This window comes from Podarcis pityusensis (genome assembly GCF_964106645.2).
Source record: "Podarcis pityusensis genome assembly, chromosome: 11".
NCBI classification, from domain to species: domain Eukaryota; kingdom Metazoa; phylum Chordata; class Lepidosauria; order Squamata; family Lacertidae; genus Podarcis; species Podarcis pityusensis.
In genome coordinates, this window is record NC_138036.1 from 35,380,930 (window position 1) to 35,405,752 (window position 24,823).

Consider the following 24,823-nt stretch of genomic DNA (forward strand, 5'->3'; position numbering starts at 1 on the left):
AGACTAAAGGATTCCGCCCAAGGCCTGTTACCACCAAAGTTGTGACATTTTGCTATGGGAAAGGCAAACCTGCCAATGCAGGAGAATTCCTTTCCGGCCCTTCAACAGCGACCTTGACGTAGTAGCACCCGCATACCTGTAGAGAAAAGGTTAACCTACAAAAGAAGTCTTAACTGAGGGTGGGTAGGGTGGGAGAAGCTCTGGAGTCAACTGACGATTCTCAGGTAAGATCCTCCCCCTAATTTGTGAGCAGGTGGTCCCCCCCTACCTGGCCTGATCACCTTGGCAACGCCTCCCCAGGCGGGATTGGGCAACTGGCTGAGATAGGCAGAGACCTCCAGGTATCCCACCTGGGGAAGGCGAAGCCAAGCCTGTGCTAATGGTGTCGCATAGGGTCTAGGGGGCTGCGCGCGACCACGCAAAGGACGCCCCCCATTTAATGTGGGGAGCGGTCATTCCACTCCCAAACAGCTCTTTCTCTCAGAATTCTTTTCCTGGTGTTTAGTTAGAATCTCCTTTCTTGTAACTTGAATCCATTGGTTTGAGTCCTACCCTCCAGAGCAGAAGAAAACTAGCTTGCTCCATTTCTCATATGACAATCCTTTAGATATTTAAAGATTTATTATCGTATCTCCACTCCTCTTTTCCAGGCTAACCATACTCAACTCCCTCAATTGTTCCTCATAAGGTTTGGTTTCTTGTTAGATTGCACACAAAAAGTTAAAATATTATTTAATTGTGTCTTGCATGTATTTTGGATGCTCTGCACTAAATAATGTGTGCCAAGAATCATATGGTCTTCTATGTATCTGCTGAAGCCTATTTTCCTAGATGGGAAGGTCAGACCTTTAACCAAAAGGAGATTTGTGCCCTGTGTGTATGTGTTTGTGTGGTGTTTCATCTAGTCTAAATAATGCCTAAGTCTTTAGCCAAATGACATGTCCTTTTTCACTGCTTCAAAACGCCAAAGACTGTTGTCCCCATTTTACAAAAACTCTGGCATAGAGATAAGAGTCTTGCTCAAGGTTATCTATTGAGTCTGGCTGCATTATTGGAAGTCAATCCTCCCAGATTTTGATCTTTTAAGTAGTTAGAAACACGGTCTTTTTCAGCTGGAACTCACTGGAACTGAGTTCTGACACCTCTTTGTAGTGTACCAGCAGCTACATAGCTTCGGACTGCATGCCCTTTGTGGCTTTGGGGGGCAATCAGGCATTCCTCCCCTTAAAAAAAGCTCAACAACTTACTTTGGCTCCCCCCTAAAAAAAGCTCTCCCCAAAAACAAGCAAGCTCAACAAGTTAGGGTTGTCAGTCAAAAAAAAAGTGGGAGTTCCTGCATGTCTTTTTCTAGAAAAAAAAGCACTGGTTAGAAACATATTTGCTACTAGTCATAACATATAGCATATAATGAAAATATAAAGGGGGGGAAAGGAAAATTGGAACAACGAGAGTCCCTTCCCACATTATGAGGAGGAATAGTATGCAAGTCATTCTTGCGAGGAAAAGTGTAGCACTGACAATATTCATACCTTGCATGGTTTGCGCTCTCTCTCTGTCTCTCCCCCAGTTGCCTGTCTCTGGCTTGCAAATACACGAGGGCTTATACACTGTGGTTTTGTTGAAGAGTGCAGCTAGCATAAGGTCTCTCATGAATGAATGGACATCATTCTATAGAATGCAAAATAAATCAAAAGTATTCCATTGACCGGGGTTTCTAATGATTGCAACCGTGTTGCAGATAAGGAAGACATGCTTGTGTTGTGTTTGAAAATAAACATTTAAATAAACCTTTGACAGGTCATCCCCAGAAAGCTACTAAGGTGACATATTAGTCACAAGGGCAAAGGTACAGTACTCTCAGGAGCTAGAAAGGTTGGGTAAGAGCTGGCAAACAAAGAAGGTGATGTGGAGGGGGGATAGTCATGTTTCAGTATGTCAGAGAGTTAACAAATGAATGCCAAAGGTTCAGCACTAAGGCTGATGTTAATGTATATAAATGATCCAAAAGGGGTTGGGGCAACATTTACAGATGACACAACATGACTGAGTTTGTCAAGAGCAGAGAACATCAGTGGTACTTAAGGGATCCAAGTTAATGGGCAAAGCGCAAAGGCGGACAAAATGCATTGTTTCCAAGAGCGTCCAGCGTTAATTACTGATATTTATCAGAACTTTCTAAGTGACCTCGAGCTATTTGTAAAGAAGCCTTTGTTGGCACTGCAAAGAAGAGCTCAAGGAAGACTTGCATGTGGAAGACAGCGAGAAATATCCTTGAATCTGCAACAAATGAGGATGTTACTTGTCGCAATGTTCTTCCAGAAATCAATAGGTGTCCCTTTTGTGCCCTGTTCCTGTTGACTTGGTTTTCCCCTCTCTCTCCTAATAAATTGGATTGGCCAAGAATCCATTCCTGAAAATTACTAAAGTGAGAGAGACTTAATGAAGAGAGGAGTAAAGAATAACGTCTGAAGGAGAACTGAAAACACAAGCTATGTACTACCTTCCCTAAGAACATGAAAACAAGTAATCATACAAGGACATTAAAAATGATAATTGGAAATTGTGGCTGTGTTCCAAAATACACACACACACACATACACACACACACACACATTCATGACTGCGTCTGCATAGGGAGAGAGGATTTTTCTTTCTAGGAGCAGCTCCTGACACCTGCTAGAGGAACATTCCAGAAGGCCCTCAACTTCAGAGCTGATGGAACCTGCTGATTGCTGGTAGCCAATGTTCGAAGAGGTAAAAATTCCCTATGAAAAAACTGCAAACCATGTGCTCTAAAGCTGAGCCACCAACATCAATGTGTTACTCTTAATATTCTTCTCAGGATGTATTTTTTTAACCATCTTAATATTAATATGGCCATCTTCACATTATTTTCAGATTCTCTTTTATTTCCCACCCTTTTCATTCTTTTTGACTTTACTTTTAACTGCAAGCTGCTTTAGGGACCCATTTCTTATATTATTTATTTTTCAAGAAGAAAATTAAGTATGTTCTTTAAATGGATATTGTGGGTGCTATATGGATAATAGGCTAAGTGATAAACCTATCACCCTCTTCACATACTAGTTTTCTGGTCCTTTTTCTCATCCCTGTAGTTCACCCCTTGAACTATGTATGGTGTCCATAATAGCAGGACACAATGCCTCCAGGAGTTCAGCACAGAAGTACTGTTATTAGTTCCTGGAACTTGAAGAGGAAAACACACACACATACTATGTCCCTGTCCTGTAAATGACATTGGCCTTTTGTGCCCAAGCAACACACTGTTGATTCTTATTTAATTTACCTATTATAAGCCCTACATGTTTCTGAGAAGTGCTGCTGTCTGGCTAGCTATTCCCTTTCTTGTGTACTTGGTGTTTCTTTCCTGCGTGTAACACTTTATATTTGCCCTTTCTGGGATTGAGTTTGTTGCTATCTGCCCAGCCATCGCTTGAATCTGCTGTGGACAATATCATATTTCACCATCTAAATGAGAATTTTGCCGCAAGAGAAAGGAGAAAGCCAATGAAGGATTCCACATTCAACGCGAACACAGGCACAAGGGATGAGATTTAACCAGAACGCTCGACGCAATAATCCTCTACTTGCTAGTAGTATGATTAACTACTTTGTGTGATTCGTAAATGGAACTCGGCTATAAGCGAAAGCGCTGCTTTTGTAGCTGGGCTTTTTGCTATTTCTTCTCTCCACCTGCTGTCCTTGCAAAGTTCTGCATGTCATCTAAAAGCTTAGATAGCTTTCTAAGAGGAATAATGCATTTTCCAGTGTTTTACTTTGGGCATTTGCAAATACTGTCCTCAAAGAACTAGTGAGAACTATTCATTACTGACCTTGAAAATGTTTAGTTGAATAGCCATTATCTGTGCCTCCAGTTTATAGATTACGGGTAAGAAGATTTCTCCCATTCCATACCTTTTTAGGGAGCTTTCACTGGGACTTCATCACAGTGAAACAGATTTTATAAGGGGGCCGTGAAGCATCTCCTGATGTCTTCAGTCTTCCCCACTTACCAATGATAGTTGAACTAGGGTGGCCAGATAGAGCAGTCATCTATTTGGAGAAGTCTTTTGCTTGAAGAGCTGTCTGGTTTAAGACTGGTGCAAAGAAAGCTGAAGGAAGAACATTAACAGTAGCCCATCCACAGTTAGCACCTGAACAGGCAGTTAGCTCGTCACAGTCTTTGCCACTATGGTGATCAGTATCACATTTAAATCATAGCATTCATTTCAAAATTTGCATCGCTACATATAAATCAGCATGTGCACATTTTATGCAAACATGTCTCCTGTTTTGTCCTCTCTTTTGGTGGTACATTTCCACTTTAAGAGTAATGTGGAAGTGGTCACCCTAAGTTGAACCCAGCTCTGATAACTTGCCCTTGCCTGTTGATAGGCCAGCCTCCCTCCAATATAATTTCTACTTAGGACTGGATTTCCTCCCTTTGTCACATCCCCAATCTGCAGACGCTTGCATCATTGGAACCCCGACTCCCTTGCACTGCAGGGCAGCTGTAACTTGGTTCACAGAGCAGGAAATGGTCTTGAAATATTTATTTTGCTTTTGCTCAATTATTCATGGCTCTCTCCAGGTTCCTGGACTTTAACATGGTGAACATTGGGTCCACATTGGGGCATTGGGACCCTGGACCCAATGAAGAAAAAGAAATGGGGGGGGGCATGACATCTTGGAGTTTCTTCACTTGTAACCACTGAGCACCACACTAAATGTAGCATTTCTTGTGAAAATGCAAGTAATGTGCACATTTTTTAAAAAATGTAAAGAGCTGCCATGGAGGACTCCAAAGCAGAATTGAGTTTGTGAAAGCAACAAGAATGAATTTTATGCTTCCTCATTCCCTGCTTCAGTCCCAATGAAAAACCACAGTGAAAAAAAGCAGCTTTGGCGGATGATTTCTGTTGGGATTGCAAAAGTGGGTGGGGTGTTAACACTTCCTCTCCCTGCCCTTTACTTTGCTTGGATCATTCTGTATAACTCTGCTATCACTAATGTCAGCTAGTGATATTAGCTGTAACATATATTTATTTATCTGTTGCATTTATATCTCACCATTTCCTCCAATGAGCTCAAGGTGGCATAAATGGCTATCCCTCTCCTCATTGATCACCACAACAACCCCGTGAGGTAGGTTAGGCTAAGAGGCAGTGTCTGGCCCAAGGTCACCCATGCAGCTTCATGGCTGAGTGGGGATTGAAACCCGGGTCTTCCTGTGTTTGACACTCTAACCACACAAACTCTCAACTACCAGATCACATATATTACAGTGCTAATTGCCCTACAATCTAAAGAGCAAGCTAGTGGCACTGAGGGCAAGACTTTTCTGTGCACCCCTGTCCCGTGACCAGGCTAACTCTTCCTGTGATGTTCATATTTTTCAGTTTTCCTTCTGGTCCACAGTTGCGCTCTCTCTCTCTCTCTCTCTCATGTCATTCCTTTGGCTGACTTGGATGTACTTAGCCTAGTCTGTTTGGAACAGGATTTTATTTTGTTTTGTCCACAGCTGGTTACCTATGGCCTCTGGGGTGGCAGGAATCATTTATACACCACCCCGGTATAAATCCATACCAGCATTTGACCTACTCTTATCTGCAAATTTCAGAAATAAGAGAAATTTATTTAGTGAGCTACATGAAATGTGTGCACACTTCACAAGGAACACTAAAATAATTGGCACTAATTGGCATCCTTGCTGGCAGTGTCACCGAAGAGATCAAGGTGCAATACACACCAGTGGAAATGTTCTCTGACTTGTAAGGGTGGATGTTTTAGGTCAAGGTTGCTGTGCTTTGAAGTAGAGTTGATCTGTTGTTGCCAGTGCAGAAAGAACCCCTCGGTGGATACTTGGAGGTTTGATCTCCAGGACTGTCACTGAGAACAGAATTAACTTAAAAACAAATAAGGATGTTGGTAAGTGAGTTGTTTTGAGAGCAATGTGAAAAGAAGTCTCTGCATGCTTTGAAACTTAAGATTACCCATACTTCACATTGCCTTTCCAGAATGAGTGGGTGTGGTGTTGTTTCTTTAGTAATGTTTCTTAAATCTTGATCTGATACGATGCCTTGCGAAAGACACTTTGTCACTTAAGCATTTAGCGAGGATAAACTTTAAAAATGAAAAGTGTGCCACACTCATTATCTCCGCGAAACAAATGTGGCATGGAGTGCTTCTCAAAATAGCTTACGAAATGCGATAAATTTTGCATAAACATTCTTATTGAAAGTCACCAGTCACAGTCAAAGAGATAAGGATTTTTTATATATATAACCCCCCCCCCCAAAAAAAAACCCCACCATAGTGGTTATAATTAATCCAGATTACTCATCGTGGCAATCCACTCTCCAAACAAGGAAACAATCTGGCTAACTGATAAATGTTATCACTGTATTCAAAAGCATAAACAATACGATAGAAGTGAGGAAATCTGTTTTCTTGTTGTGCTGCCGATAAATGAGCTGAGGCAACCTAAGTAATGGTGAGGTAGATTTCTTGGGTTCTTTGGGTGCCTGGACTTTGCCCACCCTGCTTTAATAACCCACATATGAAGCATCTGGCCTGGAGTGCAATGTTTGTCTTTTGCTTTAACAATTCCATAACAAGGTGAAGTGGAGCACTCCGGAGGATAGCTATAATAGCTTTATTGCCTTTTTCATTATTAAGACCTCTTAAGATAATTGTTTTCAAAATTATAATACAAGCTTTTCTGAACTTTCAGTATGGGCACTGATTTATGCTGTCCATGATTTCATTTCAGCTCTGTTTCACACTGTGTTAATTTTCATTAAGTTCATTATGTCTGAGACCTCTTAAGGGATTTATTTAAAATTCAGCTCTTGATTAGACCCATCTTGTATACTTTTCTGCTGGAACAATATCCTTTTTTTGTCCCAAAGATAACAAGATCTGAGTTATGGTAGTAAGGCTGTTCCTAAGAGTGTCTGCATTAAGTCTATTAGCAATATTAATATGTTGCTGTAATTATTTTTTGATGCATGTAAAACATATAAGATTTGATGAGGTAAATCCTCATCAAAAGATAGATTTAACACAAGTAGGTTAGTGAAATAAATCTTGATTAGACAGTTCTCATATCACACAGTTCATTCTTTTATATAATATACAGGATTAGGTGAACTTGAAAATAAGAAGTCAATATAATTTTAAAGGATTTAGGGAGTCGATTCATCAGAGAGCATAGCATGTAGTTGTTTAATTTAAAAAACAGCAGTTTGCAGTCTGGTGTAAAGCTCTCCCTAAAGCTATTAAATGTCATATTGACTATACAGTTATCAGTATGAAAAGTAGCCAGCAAAATAGATATATCTTACTAGAAAACACAACTTTGCATTACTATTGTTATTGTTGATGATGATGATTCTCGTTTTATGCTCCGATGTAGAACATTAGGAAGAACTTCCTGACAGTAAGAGCTGTTTGACAGTGGAATTTGCTGCCAAGGAGTGTGGTGGAGTCTCCTTCTTTGGAGGTCTTTAAGCAGAGGCTTGACAACCATATGTCAGGAGTGCTCTGATGGTGTTTCCTGCTTGGCAGGGGGTTGGACTCGATGGCCCTTGTGGTCTCTTCCAACTCTATGATTCTATGATTCTATGATCTTTAATGGAGCAGAAATCTCACTGCCACAATTTTTAAGGAAAGGTCCAAATCTTTCCCTTCTCTCCTTCCACCAAATCCCCCCCCCCCTTAAGAACTCCCTAAATAAACACATTTGCCTTAATCCAGCTAGGGCCCATAATCATACAGGAACAGGTTTATGAATCAATCAGTCATTTTATTTGTATGCCTCCTTTCCAAAGTCAAAACCATACACAAGATGACTTAAAACATAAAAAATTACATATTTACAAAACAAAGGTAGTCCCAAACAATAAAATATCAAAAAGTACAAAATCAAATTGAACAATTTCCTCACAAATTACAAGATACAAAACAAAGATACAAAAAAATTAACATCAACAACGGCAACAATCCCCACTCCAAGACTCCATTCAGCAGCCTCAGAACTTGCAGCTGAAGTCAGTTAAGGCCCTGCCCTCCCAGGCCAGGTAGAAAAAGGCCTGAAGGCAGGAAGCAGGTCTTCCAGGACTCACAGCCAAGATGCCTATCCGTAGCTGGAAGGAAGGAATTGTCTGCACAAACACAATGGAAGACTACATACTCCTACATTCATTCCAGGCATATCAGGGAAGGCTAGGAATGACTTCTGCAAAATCGCAGATAGAATTGCCACCCGTCCCTATAAAAAAGTGATTGTCCTTTTTTTTGGACAAAAGTGTCCCTTGGTGTTATGTACTAAGCTTGGATCCTAGAACAATAGGCAAGTAGGATCCTAGAATGCAACAACTGATTGGCTTGCAGGAAAAGACCAATCAGGCTCCAGGAGGAAGTTAATCAGCCTATTAGGCGGGTAGGAGCATAGAATGCAACAACTGGTTGGCCTGCAGGAAAAGACCAATCAGGCTCCAGGAGGGAAACAGAATCAGCCAATCAGATGGGACTCATTGTGTAAATCACAGATAGAATTGCCACCCGTCCCTATAAAAAAGTGATTGTCCTTTTTTTTGGACAAAAGTGTCCCTTGGTGTTATGTACTAAGCTTGGATCCTAGAACAATAGGCAAGTAGGATCCTAGAATGCAACAACTGGTTGGCTTGCAGGAAAAGACCAATCAGGCTCCAGGAGGAAGTTAATCAGCCTATTAGGCGGGTAGGAGCATAGAATGCAACAACTGATTGGCCTGCAGGAAAAGACCAATCAGGCTCCAGGAGGGAAACAGAATCAGCCAATCAGATGGGACTCATTGTGTAAATAATGTCTATAAAAGCCTGAGGTTTGGGGGGCAATTCAATCACTGTTTTACAAGCTGCAATAAAGAGCATGAAATCACTACAGGACTCTGAGTATATTTCACCTGTCCTGTTTGGACTTCAAATGGGAAGCCTTTGTTCACGTATTTGAGCTCCTCCTCACAACTGCATGGGCGGAGGGTGGGTCTGGTGCAGTGGCGTAGCGTGGGGGGTGCAGGGGGGGCGGCCGCACCGGGCGCAACATCTGGGGGGGCGCTCGCACTCGCAGTGCTAAAATAAGTGCTAAAATCCACGGGTTAGGGGGCGCAAATTACTTGCCTTGCCCCGGGTGCTAACAACCCACGCTATGCCACTGGTCTGGTGGGAGCCTGAGCGGAGTTTGTGTGGGCCGAGGGTGAGCCCATGAGGAGGAGAGCTGAGAGGGAGAGCAAGAGTTATTGTGGGATGTGGGCACAGGCTGAACTGGGGCTGGAAGGAGGAATTTGAGAGAGAGAGAGAGTTTTTGCGTGGGCAGAGGGTGGATCACTGCAAAGAGGGTGGATTACTGCAAAGAGAGAGGGTTTGCAGTGTATGGACTGGCTACGGTGGAGTTTCATGTTTTGTGTGTGCAGGGGGCAGAAATAGACCTTCAAATGGAAGCCAGCCCTTAGAGACAGTTTCAGTTCAATCTTAGTTCAGCTTCTCCTCTCTTTTTGTACTGGAGAGATGTTGAAGGGTGTTTCGGAAGAGGCACAATGAGTTCTAGATGGATGTCTGATAGGAGCTGTTGATGTGAGCTCTTAATAAAGTAATATATATTTTCTGTTTCACTATCTTTAATGTCATTTTTCTTTTGTTCCAACGTGGGTGCATCGCTGTAGGATTTTTATTGCCGCTTTAGCCTTGTGTATTGTAAACGGCAAAGTAGACTTGTCATGATAAACTGTTGAGTGTCCCCGTGTAGCTGATGGTGATATTGACTTTCAGAGGAGTCTTGTTGCCATTGCCAAGTACAAGTGCCCCCTCCCCCCGCTGGGAAGCACACTAGTGTGCTAATGAAAACATACTCTCTTCTGGTTTTGAAAAGGCCTGGGCCGTTCTGCTTTCCCTTTCTGCTGACCATTTGCAGAAAGGGATGCTCCTAAGCATAGTTAATGTGCAGCGAAATGTGGGGCATTCCAATTAAGCTTCTGCAGAGTGTGGGTTGGTGCCGGGAGATGTACTTTACTGGAGTGAACAATTTCTTCATATAGATACATTTCTTATTGCAATTAGATGGAAGAGCAAGAGATTGCAGCATTGTGTCTGTTGTAGTCCTTGTAGCATTCAATGGGGTGGGGAGAGATTCATTTAACAGAATAGTCTAGGGCAATTTAAATAGGAGGGGGGTCACAAAAAGCAGGGATTTCTGCCCTTTGGTGGTCAGCACAATCGTCTGGATCCTCCATTTCAAGATGTGTTAATAAAGGGCAGGTCTCTGTAATCAGCTGTTTACAATATTCACGAATTAAGAGTGAATATCAGCAGTAAACCCTATTGTGTTCAGTAGGTCTTACTCCCAGGAAAGTGTGAACAGGATTGCAGCCAAAATGGCCTGATTACAGAACACAATGGATGAAAGGAATTTTCTGGGATGGCATTAAAACCTGCAAAAGCCTAAGATTACTGAGCATAATAATAGCAGTATATTTTTCTCAGTAATAAATCCAATGTGATAAATCAGTCCCCTTAAATAAGGAAGACATAATGCAACAACAGTTCTGGCCTCCAAACTGATTCAATCCAATAATATTTTTTTAGAAGCAAACCTAATTACAGTTGCGAAATATTTAGGATTTAATGATACCTTGATACAGATTGGATGGTGGCTTGCTTTCAAATGGGTAGCATGATTTGAAATGGTGGAAACCATGTCCTGGATTTGTAAAAATTTGTAAAGCTGGTGTTTCAGCTAACTACCTCAAATATATGGTGCCAAGATCCAGAAAAGTGGAAGTACCTTGGGAAATAAATTGGGAAGCTTTGTACATTCTTATCTGCAATCTTTTCAGAACAATATTGTTGGTCTTGTAAGAGCTCGAAAACTGTTCCTCTGAGGCACGATACACCACTCTGCGAAGTCCATAGGTACCCTGCCATTTAATTAAATGAGAAATAAACATGTCCCTAAGACCTTCAGAAACATTGTGTCCCAATAGTGGTTAATAGCCTGTTTATGTTTAATCAGAATCTTCCAAGTATCCAAATAATGACTACAAAGGTTACTGAACATGCTGAGCTTGAGTTGGGGAATCATGATGATGATGGTGCCCACATTATTTTATGGGCCAGAATTAATGAATTTTTAGGTAGTCGCCAGTTCATGCAGGTAGAGTTCATCACACTCATAATGTACTGAGCCACACTTCTATAGACAGTGATCACACACTTCAACTTCATGGGGTGTTTTTAGAAGATAAGAAATAAACAGATATGACTCAAACTGCTGCCCGTGAACAGAAGACTCTCAGTGTATCTCTATATGAAACTCTATTTCAGAATCATTTAAAGAACCTGTTAGCTGTTTATGGGTTATATACCTGCTGTTTTATGAATATGTCACCATGATCACATTTATGGAAGTGGAACTATCTTTTGCCTCTAGCATTTTAAGAAACTTGTTTGAGCTTAACTTTTAAAAATGCACACGCGCACAGCTTGAATCCAGATATATTGCTGTGTGGGCAGGAGCTACCTCCACTCAAGAAAGAAAGGGTGTCACCAATTTTCTTTCTGTGGCCCCACTAAGGATGCTTCTGAGGATTACCGGACCTTTTGGAGCTAGTTTTCAGGAAGCTAAATATGTGAAAGGGGTTAGACACATGAGTGCCTTGTCCTCGTGCAGCAGGAAGGGAATATAGGAAGCCGCCTGATAGCAGACAGGTAGCCCCTGTTTTCCCACCCAGCCCAGTATTGTCTATCTAATTGATAGCAGCTTTTCTTGCTGCCTGATCCATTGAACCAGAGATGCAAGGGCTCAATTCTGGGACCTTCAGTACCAAGGGACACAGGTGCCAGGTTCCACCAAACTTGGGGGCGGCAGTGGCGCACAACTGTGATGTCACATGGTGGCCCGTCACAGCTGCAGGTAGGGCCAGCGAGTCCCATCATAGCCACAGGAAGGTCAGGTGGGGCTTGCTGCAGGTCACAGAATATTGAGGGGGCCCGGCCCCCTCCTTGAAAATTTTAGGGACCCCTCTCCCAGAGTCCCTTCCCTTCAGGACCTATGGATCAAAGTCCTTAGCTTTCCCACGTCCAAATTAGTTTCTAACACTAGAACACCATTTGTGTTTAGTTGAAAATACGTCCCACTGAATACCCTGGGAAATGCTCCAAGTATAATTGCACAGGATCACAACCAAAGTCATTTTTGTTTTTACTTTCTAAGATAAGTACTGGGAGCTGTATTTAAATACATTAAAACCTATCTAACTTTAAATATGATAAAACCTGTGTAAACCCATTTTCATTGTGAGGATAAGAACATTAGCTGGATTATCTTTATTATAACTAATGCAGTTGTTAAGCAGATGGGTATAAGAACACATTTCAGAGCTTTTATGCCTATATTATGATTTATAGCATATGGAAAGATAACAATAGGCATACATGAATTGAATGTTTCCTGACTGCATATTGTTGTTGTTGTTTTAAATAATTTAGATATAAGCATGTTATTTCAGAAGGTTCTCAGTATGGGGTTATGGAAATGAAAAGGTGAAGCTATTTCCATTAGAGCAGTACCTGGGGCCTGAACAGGTAAGAAATAGGTTCAGCCTTCAGTCCACTATTTCCACAGCTGGGTTCCTTTACTTTGCCCCACATAAATAAATAGCTGTTAAGTTTCTCCTATGAGGAAAAGTAAACTCCTGCACTTGAGGGCTCTGTTGCAGTGAAAGCAAAACTCTGCAGTCCATTCGGGGTGGCTGAGCCATCACTGGCAGGGATCCTGTATGGAGTGTAATGTGTACCTGTGTCAAGAACACACAGAGACACACTGCACTCCTCTAGAGCAATGGTCCTCCAGATGTTGTTGGACTCCCAAATTCCCTCAGTTTCAAACAGTGTGGTAGATGGGACTATCAACAATGAATGTGTGGAATAATAAGTTACTAAGTTATTAATTGGACTGATTTCCGCATCAGACTCAGCGGTGCCCTTTCCATGTGAAGCTTCTGTGAGGAAGCTGGAGAGCTTTATTTTTCCATGTTGGCCTATTGCTAAATGAACTTCAGTTTATAATGTTTCAAGTTGACACCATTCTAAAGCACTATATTTAGTTTCAAAAATTAACTGTCTAATTTTATTTAAATATTTACACTCCCCATACATAATTGCACAGCCCTTTTGAATAATTTAACCACTTTAATAGCATCTGAAGAAAGTTTCTGTTTTCTCCTGTGTGTGTGTGCTTGCTGCGTTCCCATTTTAGTAGCAGCAGCAACACACAAACTGACCCCTCTTTATAATTTAATTGCAGTTCTTGCAGGCACCTGCTTTAAACATTTCTACCCAGTATTCTCAACTACACTTTAACAACACCCAGCAATCTTTGTGTCAGTAAATGTCAGACATTTTCCTCCCAAGCTTCCATTTTCCATTCTCAGTAAATATTCCCCTTCAGGGATTATCCTCTTCCGTTCATTATAAATCATGAAATAAGTAGCCTGTGGTGTCATGTTAACTAAACGGTTATAGATGCATCATCAAGTGATATATGATTTATGGGAAGACATGGTCCTGATGGTAAATATCCTTTAAGCATGTCCTTATACCTACTGCTTTACTATGGGCAAGTCTAAGCATTTTTTAAAAATCATAAATCAATACTGCAGAGTCATAAAATACAGTTTAAATCCTGAGATTTAATTCCATAAATAATAAAATCAAGTTGTTGCTTTTCTCCCTCCAGTGTCATCAGGGGAAAGCATTTTTCTTCTTACATGATTGCAAATTTTGGTGTATTGCTGAAGGACAAGAACCAAGTCTTGTGCAAAAATTGACAATACTGTCCCACCTGCTTCAATAGCTTATGTTGATATATGTTTCCACATTGGCCCCGTGTTAGGTACACTTGCAAATATCTATTCCGCCATGCAAAGTAGATCGGAAATGAGGCTTCTCACATGAGGAAAGTAATAGAATCAGAATAATAGACTACCTACCACTTGTTACAGATACATTAGTATTTTAATAGTTAATTCAGCACATCTTCTTTAGACATCATTTATTTGCAGGTTTTGAAATACATCTCTGCAGCGGTGTTTTGGCAGGCTAGCTTGATGTCTGTGAGATTATTAAGGGAATAGTACATTTGAAACGAATAAATTCACATGTAGAGCTATTAACTATTAATTTGGTCCTGACTAAACTGATGAGACATTCTTTGACTCATAGTGTAGCTCATATGTATCTAGTACTTAAGTACTCTCTATATATTAACACTGAGATATATCAAGATGATTCTTCCTGGGACTAGAAAGCAGCCTGCAGAATCACATCTGAGCTACAGGCTATACTGACAAATTCATTCTCGAAGTAGCTCGCTAGGACTCCTAGGAGTAGCACTGTCTGTTCATGGTATTGAATCTTGTCTCTGACACTTCCGTTGGCCTAGCACTTTTCCTAATTCCAGCCAGCCTAGCTTTTTTATTATTTGATCTGAATGCAGAAATAAAAGCTTTCTGGTTTTGTAATGGGAAGAGACACTACTCCTTAGCAAACTCGTTGATGTGGCATTCGGCCGATAAAAGTTGTGTGCTGAACTGGCAGTCTGAGACCATTTCTCATTGTTCCTTGGTGGGATGGTCACTTAATGATCAAATTAGAGCTCACTCAGCCAGAGCTGAGGCAAAACAACAAGCAACAGCTTCAAATAAGTCCTCCATTTTTTATTTACAGACCATCCGGATGGAGTTCATTATGGCAAATCACCCAGCAGGATCCCCTTGACAGCATATTAAGAAAACAGAACTAAATTAGGGATGGTGGGTTGCACGGCTAAGCTTGTTTCCTCCTCAAAATATTTGTCGTCCCGCACCAAGCCCGGTTCTCCAAGCTGCCTCCTGTTTTATCCGGAGTGCGTCTGCTACCCAGGGAGGTGTCTCTATTGCTATTTGCTGCTGTGTTTGTATAACATCTGAAATATTTATGAAAGTTGAGACGTTACATATTTCAGAGTAGGATTTCACAGCTGCACATTCTTGGTTGGCAAATTCTTAACCAAGAATAGAAAAATAATAAATGTTTAGGCTTCTAAAAATGGCTTGCCTTGTGGGAATCTGTGCGTTTGAGTTGCAGTAGCTCGCCTGTCACTCAGACAGCAACCCAAATTGGAGTAGCAAGCAGCCGCAGCCTGACACGCACACCTAAGGGAGGCACTCAGTCACTCCATTTTGTGGTGACCCAGAGGAAGAATTTTCTGGCAGCCTGGCCACTTCTAACTTGCAGAGAGAAGGAGTCCTAAACCTGGACTGAAACTGCTCCACATCTGGCTAACATCTGGCTGGGTTTTATAGTGTCAAAATTGGGAATCAACCATGGTGTGTATTTCTTGCTCCTTGCATCCCCAAAAGTCACCTGAAGCATTCAAATAAATTTGACAAAGTTCTTGCTATTTTGTGACATTTTGATCAGTTCCTAATAAAGGTATTGGGTGGCCTACTTTACAAAGAACAGTCCTCCACATGAAGGCTGTCAGAGGACAGTCCTCTGTTCTAAGGACTTTTCATGTGTCCCTTATAAAGAAACATCAGAAGACAGAATAGGGGCTTTGAAGGGGTTCATCAACAGTTAACATCTGTGTAACAGACTGAGCTGGCACAAGGGGCCACCTGGTCCCCTCCACTGTGATGAGCTGTATTGTATTTCTGTTACGGTGGTACCTCAGGTTAAGTACTTAATTCGTTCCGGAGATCCATTCTTAACCTGAAACTGTTCTTAACCTGAAGCACCACTTTAGCTAATGGGGCCTCCTGCTGCCGCCGTGCCGCCAGAGCACGATTTCTGTTCTCATCCTGAAGCAAAGTTCTTAACCTGAGGTACTATTTCTGGGTTAGCGGAGTCTGTAACCTGAAGCGTATGTAACCTGAAGCGTATGTAACCTGAGGTACCACTGTACTTTAAAATTTGCATTATACATACATTGTTATTTGCAAATTTTGTGCAAAATGATGTTCTCTTTCCTCTTTTTCAGTAGGGCACTTCCTCCTAAGCCCTCCTCTTAAGCCCATTTTAAAAGGGTGCATTGTAAACCCTATTTGGGCATTAGGCCTGAAAAGAGAATATAAACCCTAATAGATGTCAGGGACCAGGAATCAGATTTGCCTTTGTTGAATGATAGAGCCAGGGATGTTAGAGCTGCTGCAAGTGGAATCCTTGATCTGCACCTTGTATAGAATAGAAATAAATTTGTGATTCACCACAGTAATGAGTTTCAAAACTTTACTGCAGAACATTCTTAAAAACAGTTACAAATAAATGTTATAAACATACAAAGTAGCAGATTGCTCTAAAAAGCAAGCAGTGTGGTCTCATTTTCTTCTTAGTCCTTAATACAGTTCAATAAATGTGTTTTTTTTCCTCTGGCCCCAGAGAAAGAGAGAGATGCTAAGCAACTTGTTTGTATCATCATCACAAAGCTTCCTCACTGGCTCCATCACTGAGGAGGAAGAGGTCTCAGGTTTCACCTTACTACTGTGAGAGACCTGCAGCTCAGGTTTCCAGCAATGATTCCTCAATTAGCCTAAAGACTGAAATGGACACATCCAACATTTTCTACCGCATTTACCTAGAGTGAAACCTCTCATGCCTAATGCAAACTTCTCTACTTTGTGAATACAAATCTTTACATAAGTTTTTCCCAAAAAAACTTCAATGCATATAAAAAATTCATTTTATGCATATTAATCTTTTATCTTTAACAAAGGAGCACTGCTAACAGATGAACCCACAGAGTCACTGCCCCCTCCACCTGAGCATGATGATGTGGCACTACCATCCTAGAGCAACTTAAAAGCTCCATGGTTTCCAGAAAACTGCATGAGCCTTGCCTTGCATCCAGCCTGAACCTTGCCTAACCTTGCCTTACACCCCAGTATGACTGTAGCACATGCTGAGGGCATTCATGGTGCCCCACCTCATAAGAAGAGTCTTCTGCATCAGCCCTTATCAGTGGCCAACTGGTGCCTGTAGGCAGCAAGCAAGTAGGATCTGAGCACAAGAGCGCTCTTCCCTCCTGCAGTTTCCAGCAACTGGTATTCAGAAGCATACTGCTTCAGGTGGTGATGGAACATAGCCAGCATGGATGGTAGCCATTGATAGTCTTGCCCTCTATGCATTTGTCTGAATCTTTTTTAAAATCTGCCCAAATTGGCAGATCCTCTTTGGGGATCAACTGTGTGCTGTGTGAAAAAGTTCTCTCCAAAAGGATAAAGGAATGAGGAGAGAACAGGGAAAAAAATAGAATGGTCAGTTCAAGGGAATGAGGGACCACATAGAGCTGGTCTCAAAGCAGAGTCATTGGAATGGGCTGTGCTCTCCCATCTCTCCCTGTAGTACAGCCAAATGGAATGGTGACACTTGAGGGAAAGGAAGAGATAGGGGAGCTAGTCTTTCAGCCACACAAATGGGGTGAACTACAAAACATTCAACATTTTCAGTAGTGGCCCCACACTTACACATCTCCTGTCATCTGATACTTCCATATTTGAGTGCTTGGTTCATTTGGGTGAGTTGTAATTTTTAAGCATGCTGGGGTTCCCCCCCTGCTCAAAAAATAAGGATCTACAAATCTGCTGGCATTTAACTGGAGTTGCCCTGTAACTTTTGAAGGCTATATTGTGTTGCATCCAACTAAAGTTTGCTCCAAATGTGCCCACTGAAATTAATCAACCTGCTACTCATGTCTATTAATTTCAATGGGACTACTCTGCATTGGATTCACATTTCACTATTGTTTCTTTTTGTTTTAAGTAGTACAAGATTTGGTCTTCACTTGAAACTTAGGTTATAAAATACACTTCTAAATTAATCACAAAGTGTTTTGCAAATTATCAGACTGCTAACTGTTGTTGAATACATTTATCCTGGAAAGGCTACTTGGTATGGTATCTTCTCAACATTTCTATTCTAGTTCTGCAGAGCATTATTAAGCTCTTTAGGTTTTTCTCAAAGTGCAGGTGCTTTAAGCTTTCATTTTAGCACAGCAGAGATGCTGTTTCTTAAAGCTTGTTCACTCAAATAGGCTAAATACACAAGAGATGACTGATGGTGAGTCAGAAAAAAATAACACTCTGAAGGACCAAAAGACCAAAATAAGCATGCTTTCAAATCCTCGACATCTGGTACTTAAGATAAAATGGAAATATTTAAAACATGTTTGAAAGATGCTTGTTTCAGAAGTTTGATTCAAATAATTATATATTAGGAGCTACCAATATCATTCACATAATAAAAAAACAGCAATAAAGAACAGAACTCTCAATGGAGCATCCAATTTGATAAAAATAAGATACCACGAGATCATATTCAATTATGATGACTCATGTCAAAATAGTTTTCATGTGCGGAAGGTTTTCTCTCTCTTCATAATACATAGTACATAATACATATTACTCAGCTGATGTTTAAAAAAGAAAGGATAATAGTAGAACCAAAAAGGACTGATTGGCAAAACATTTTAAATCTGATCTTTGTTTTTGCTAAAAGCAATGAATACTGAAAGTGGCTTTGTCCAACAGGGAATAAAGAGTCAAAAAACTTAGGAAAAGAAGAGATATTTTCAAAGTTTGTAGAATATGGAGAAAGGAGAATTTAGGATCAAGCTTCTACATTTCAAAACTTATGTTTTCCTTTTATATGTGGCTCATGACTTCCAGGTCCTGTAATAGTGCTATATGAGTAGGAGTGGGGACAGAGTTCGTATCTAGGTCTGCCACAGGGCCTAGTCTTTGTCTCCACAACCTGTTGTGTGGCCCGTAGCTCCTCGTGTGTAGATGTTTAAGATTGTCTGCTCTCTGTAAGCAAGTACAGGCCTGCCACCCAAGGCATGTGAGAGGAAAGTGTCACTGTCAAGGACAGGATGTAGAGCATTGATATTATTTGAGCCATTTTAATCAGGAGCTGTATTTGAGAACAAGTGGTGGTATCATAGCTTCCCCTAGCTCTGGCCTGTAGTACATTGTTCTTTGGTGCCAACCTGGCTGTATTCATCTGTATTTCGTTTTTGTTTTTCCCTTCATTGGGTGGGTACCATTGTCTGATGATAGCCTGATATAACAGTTTTAGGTGTGAGTCTTTGTCCAATCACACTTCCACCATCCCTGTGGACCATTTTGATAGGCCAGCAAGGCTACCCAGTTGTCAAATCCCCTGAATCCATCTTGGTAGCAGATTGGCAACACTGTTCAACAGAGGTGTCACATGTTGTCAATAGGTTGCTCTAAAAACAATCACTGTTACCTAGTAGCATGCCACACTATACAATATTGCCCCTTGGAATCATGCATCTGTGCCTATTTATTGTTGTTTCCTCTGCTTTAAACACAAGGCTTTTTTAAAGCTGGAACTCACTGGAGCTCAGTTCCGGCACGTCTCAGATGGGTGCCATTGCCATTATAAGAGAACAAGGGTGAGTTCCGGTACCTCTTTTTCTAAAAAAAAAACCAGCACTGTTTGACTGCTATAAATAGCCTCCTTACTTGGCACAAAGGGTTATACCAGAAGGATCAAGATACTTGAGTCTTGGGCTCAAGTACTCTGTTCCTCATTTCCTTTACATCAAGGAGAGGACAATGACTAAATAGAGAAGATGCACATTCAGGGAAATGCACATCCTAGTTTAGATAATCACTTTCTCCTTCCTGGAAGGGTAATTAAGTATGGAGTGCATTAACCTGCAGGTGTAGGGCAGTATATAAATTTAATAAATGATAATGATAATAATAATAATAATAATAAAACAACAACAACAACAACCCCCAGGCCATTTCCAGGTGCATTCCAGGTGCAATCCCAGGAGCCAAAATATGAACAGATAGGCCCTACAATCTCTAGGACTCAAGTTCTTTCTGTGAAATGGTGCCACAGTGTCTTGAATAAAAGAGCCATGACCTGGCAGGCTACTTGGATGAAGGCAATATAAATGTTAAACAGCCATAATCGTGAAAGGATAAGCAAAACCACAGATGATACAAAGATAGGAAAAGATAAGAGGTAAATAGAACTGTCAGAATATAGCTGGAATAAAAACTATGTGCACATACATGCAACCAGGCAAATATATAAAAAAAGAACTCAGCCACCATTTCTAGATTTTGCCCCCCTTTAAATATTTTTTTTTAATTAAAAAAAACATGGTGGGATTATAACTCAAGAGGACATACTGCTTTAGGGGTACTGTAGGAAAAAGATTCCTTTATTAAACTCTTCATGTTGGCCTAATAAAATGTACTACTGATATGGAAAGATAAAAGGATAGAACAGATTAGTACAGACTCCTAAGAATATAGATTTGCACCTGTAATAGGCCTAACTAACATTAAATAACAGAACGCATTACTCAGGCCATAAAGAAGAGATAATCTCTTAAATTATTAGCTTGGTATTTTGTTAGTAATGCTTTTCCCTTTCTCGCCTTCCATTCCTTTCCATAATTTTTTTCTTTCTTTTCCTTTTTTGCAGCACAAAATAGGTTGAAGAGACTATTAAAAAGTTGGGCAGAAATTAAGGTTATTCTTAATTAGAAATGAAGTTTAGGAAAGCAAGCAAAGGGCATCATGTGCAAAGCATCAGATGCTGATCAGAGATGCTGCTTTTCAGAACATCTACATGGCAAGATCTGCTTAAGTCAGCGTTTCAAACATCAATCGTCCGCAAATCACAGACTTTTCATTTGTACCTTCACTGTATGTGATTAAGAAAGGCTCCTAGACTAAGGGACATGGGTGGCACTGTGGGTTAAACCACAGAGCCTAGGACTTGCGGTTCGAATCCCCGCGACGGGATGAGCTCCCGTTGCTCAGTCCCTGCTCCTGCCAACCTAGCAGTTCAAAAGCACATCAAAGTGCAAGTAGATAAATAGGTACCGCTCCAGCGGGAAGGTAAACGGCGTTTCTGTGTGCTGCGCTGGTTCGCCAGAAGTGGCTTAGTCATGCTGGCCACATGACCCAGAAAGCTGTATGCCGGTTCCCTCGGCCAATAAAGCGAGATGAGCACTGCAACCCCAGAGTCGGTCACGACTGGACCTAATGGTGAGGGGTCCCTTTACCTTTACTAGACTAATTATTGCATGTTCCAATTGTTTGGTTTGGTTTTTTCTACAAAAATAATTTGTTGCACCTGAATTTCAAAACACCATAGGATTCATTTCTATACTGTGAAAAAGATTTTTTTAAAAAAGTTATTGTCTCTTCTTTAAATTAGTTTTAAAAACATTTGGTCTCTTTGTAGTTACTTCAACAGAGGTATTAAGCATGACTCATTAAGTATATTGAAAAGTTAGGGTAAACAACTGGAGGAAAACAAAATGCTAATTAATAAAACATACGACCTAACTCTGCTGAAAGTAATGGTCTGTTATTTTTTATGTTATGGAACTGCAGCACTTTCCAAATAAGGCTTCTCAATCATGGTTCTCTACAGGTGCTTTTGGACTCCAATTCCCATCATCCCTGACCTTTGGCTGAACAGGCTGAGGCAAGGTACAGATTAACCACGTCTAAAGAGCACCACATTAGCTATGCCTTCCATGGTCCTTAGAGAATCCAACCTATCTTGTAGGAAATCATGTGGGGGAAACCATGCAGATTAGTGTGTGTGATGTTTTGCACCTGGCTTTCAAATTATGATTTGCATAATTTTGGCAGAGGAATGCTAACTTCCCAGTAATAAAGAAATATGAAGGGAGGGTGGGGTGGAGAGAGGCCACAGGTCAGTTTTAAAACGTACTCTTTCAGTATATGAGATCCTAGGTACAGTTCTTGGAATCTTCATTTCAATCCAACCACTGATCTTTGCCTTCTTTACTGTCTTAAAATAAGGAAGAGTTAACTGCAAAATAGATGTCTCTGATTTGTGTGACATGGCACGTTCCCCTCTAAAATGGAGCCCATTCCTCTGCAGGTTTCCCACTATCCTTTGCACCAATCATTCAGACAAGGAGAGAGGTTTGTTGACCAGGGCCTCCATTGCCTGAAAATAATTTTGGGAAGCTGAAGAGAATTGGCATCCTGGGCAACTACCTTCATCATAATCATCATCATTTTATTTGTATTCCACCTTTCTACAGTTAAAAACAATGCTCAAGGCGGCTTAGAACATGACAAGATTTACATAATTAGGTAAAGGTAAAGGGACCCCTGACCATTAGGTCCAGTCGTGGCCGACTCTGGGGTTGCGGCGCTCATCTCGCTTTATTGGCCAAGGGAGCCGGCGTACAGCTTCTGGGTCATGTGGCCAGCATGACTAAGCCACTTCTGGTGAACCAGAACAGTGCATGGAAACACCGTTTCCCTTCCTGCCGGAGCGGTACCTATTTATCTTCTTGCACTTTGACGTGTTTTCAAACTGCTAGGTTGGCAGGAGCAACAGGAGCTCACCCCGTTGCGGGGATTCGAACTGCCGACCTTCTGATCGGCAAGTCCTAGGCTCTGTGGTTTAACCCACAGTGCCACCCGCGTCCCTTGTAATTACATAATTACAAAAGTCATAAACAATTCTCTAGCATCATGTTCTAATGAAATCCCAAGGGAGAGTAGGGAGAGAGAAGACGTTAGAGATGGATTTGTGGAAATTTCCTGCAAATCTGTGGATGTGAGATACTATGAGAGAGTCCAATGGAATTTTAGCCTTCTTTGTGGCCAAAGTATTTTGAGATTGTAAGAATAACTTGGAGTTATTCCTTAAAAACTTGCAAACGACAGCCTGATCAGGACTGGAACCATGTCAGGGTGGATTTGACCCTTCACTCCCATGTCATGGTCCTGAGGGAAATTGTTCTCCTCTATCCCCAAGCTGTTCTTTTGCATGGGAAAGAAGCACCCATTGGCATCGATGAAGCCTTATCCTTTTGGAGAACTGAACACAAATTTAAAATGATTGAAACATACACACACACACACACCCCAAAAACACCCCAAACCGAACCATCAACACAAACAGTCAGAGGTATTTCCTGCAGGATCAATGGTGGCAAAGGCAATCTTCTCTGTGAACCAGAACTGTATATGAATGATATTGTTCCTCAACTGTGTGGTATTGATTTTGTCACAAACCATGAAAATACAAAAGTAATATAAAAATAGCTTCAATCGTTTTCTGTTGCTGTTAATGTGGTGGCTATAAGAGCAATCTATATTTAGTTAGAGGCTTAGCTGAACATCTGGTAAGCTGGTGTTTCACACCTGTTTTAGGAATAAAATATTAAATAATTGCTTTTGAAATGTAGCCAGATTTATTTCATTGCCACAAAGTGAGTGGTATTTGTATAGAGATTGCATTCATTGTGTAATATATTAAAAGAAATAAAGCAATGCATGTGTTTGTGCCATCAATTCTATGATATTTTCTCTTGAATAAAGTTGATAACAAATGAGGACATTTTAGTAAATGCCAAAGGCTAAAATGAATTCCAGCATTTCAAAATTAATCAAAATTATTCAGCTTCCAGTTTATCTTGATTTTACAGAAAACTGAAAAAATGCTGACAAAATAGAGAACATTGTCTCATGCTGATCTGAAATGAAAATCAGTTCAGCGGAGGTCAAATGTATGTCTAGTTAAGGCGGAACATATATCATTGCTCTAATTGAAAGACAGTACTGGCATTTCCCATTACATATCCATATTTTTAAAAGATATAGCTCAGCTGTAAGGATTCACCCTAGATTGAATCTAATAGGTTCTGGTCCTATACTACACTGGAAGAGCTTCAGCAGCTCTGCATCTAGGAAGGGAATGTTGTGCATTGTTGGAAACATTTCATAATGATAATTTAATACTGACAATATTTAAAACCCCAAGTGATAATCCCTAATTTAATGACAGATCTGATCAATTAAACCTTAGGAAATTAAACCATCTGGATGCTGTTATAGGCTTATTTAGGTTAGAGTCTCCCGTTATCTTTTGACATTAAAAAAAAACCTGCTCAAACTGTTGACACTTCTTGATATGCCTCTATTTGGTGGACCTCATACTGCCATTTTGGCAAGCTGGCCTGCTCTGTGTAACTGACTAGCACCACATGTAGGTGTCTGCTCTCAGCATGCAATGGCCAGTGTTGCGTTTTAAATACTTGATAATACGTGCTGAAGCTGAATTTTGCACACGGTATTATGTTCGGATAGCATGTTCAAGATGAATACTTTGAAAGCTACAGTTTTACAAAGTGAGGCAAGTCCCCGTTCTCACCCAGGGCAGAGTCCGTGACAGTGGATTTGCCACATACAAATGAATGAATAAAAATATTGGTGTTTACCACAGACGAGTGATTTTTTATTTGCCAGACTACCACCACCCTTACATTTCTCCTGAATGAATTAGCAACTTTCTTACAAGCTCAAACCAGGTGCTGGCCTTTATGCCATGAGCAGATTATTTCTCACTGCCTCCCCCCCCCCCCACACACTTTGCATTATTTAATGGGGGGGGCGGACTTCATTCATGGCATTATTTATTTATTTATTTAAAAATTATTAGTCACCTTCTAAAGAACAGCCTCAAGGTGATGTACGCTGGAAATAATTATAAAACAAATAGAAATGCAAAAGCAGCAAGTATCAAACAAAACTGAAACCTTACAGGGCAGACTCTTGTGGTAAAGACCCATTATTTAGCTGGGAAAGCCTGTCGGAACACAAAAGTCTTCACACCCACACACCCAACAAAAGTGCAGATAGTGAGTGCCTGTTTTATCTCAACAGAAATGTTATTCCACAGAA

The 24,823-nt window shown here is 40.8% G+C and overlaps 1 long non-coding RNA gene across 3 annotated transcripts in view; it reads left to right on the forward strand.

Annotated features, from left to right (window-relative positions):
- The window catches only part of LOC308458357, a 489,707-nt gene that overhangs the window by 314,552 nt on the left and 150,332 nt on the right, over nt 1-24,823 (forward strand). Inside the window, exon 7 of one of the 3 annotated variants that reach the window (XR_013977271.1) lies at nt 22,005-22,177. The exons of the other annotated variants lie outside the window; for them this stretch is intronic. This is a non-coding gene — a long non-coding RNA (uncharacterized lncRNA). Of the gene's footprint in view, nt 1-22,004; nt 22,178-24,823 lie in introns of those variants that run through there. 3 annotated transcript variants of the gene reach the window in all.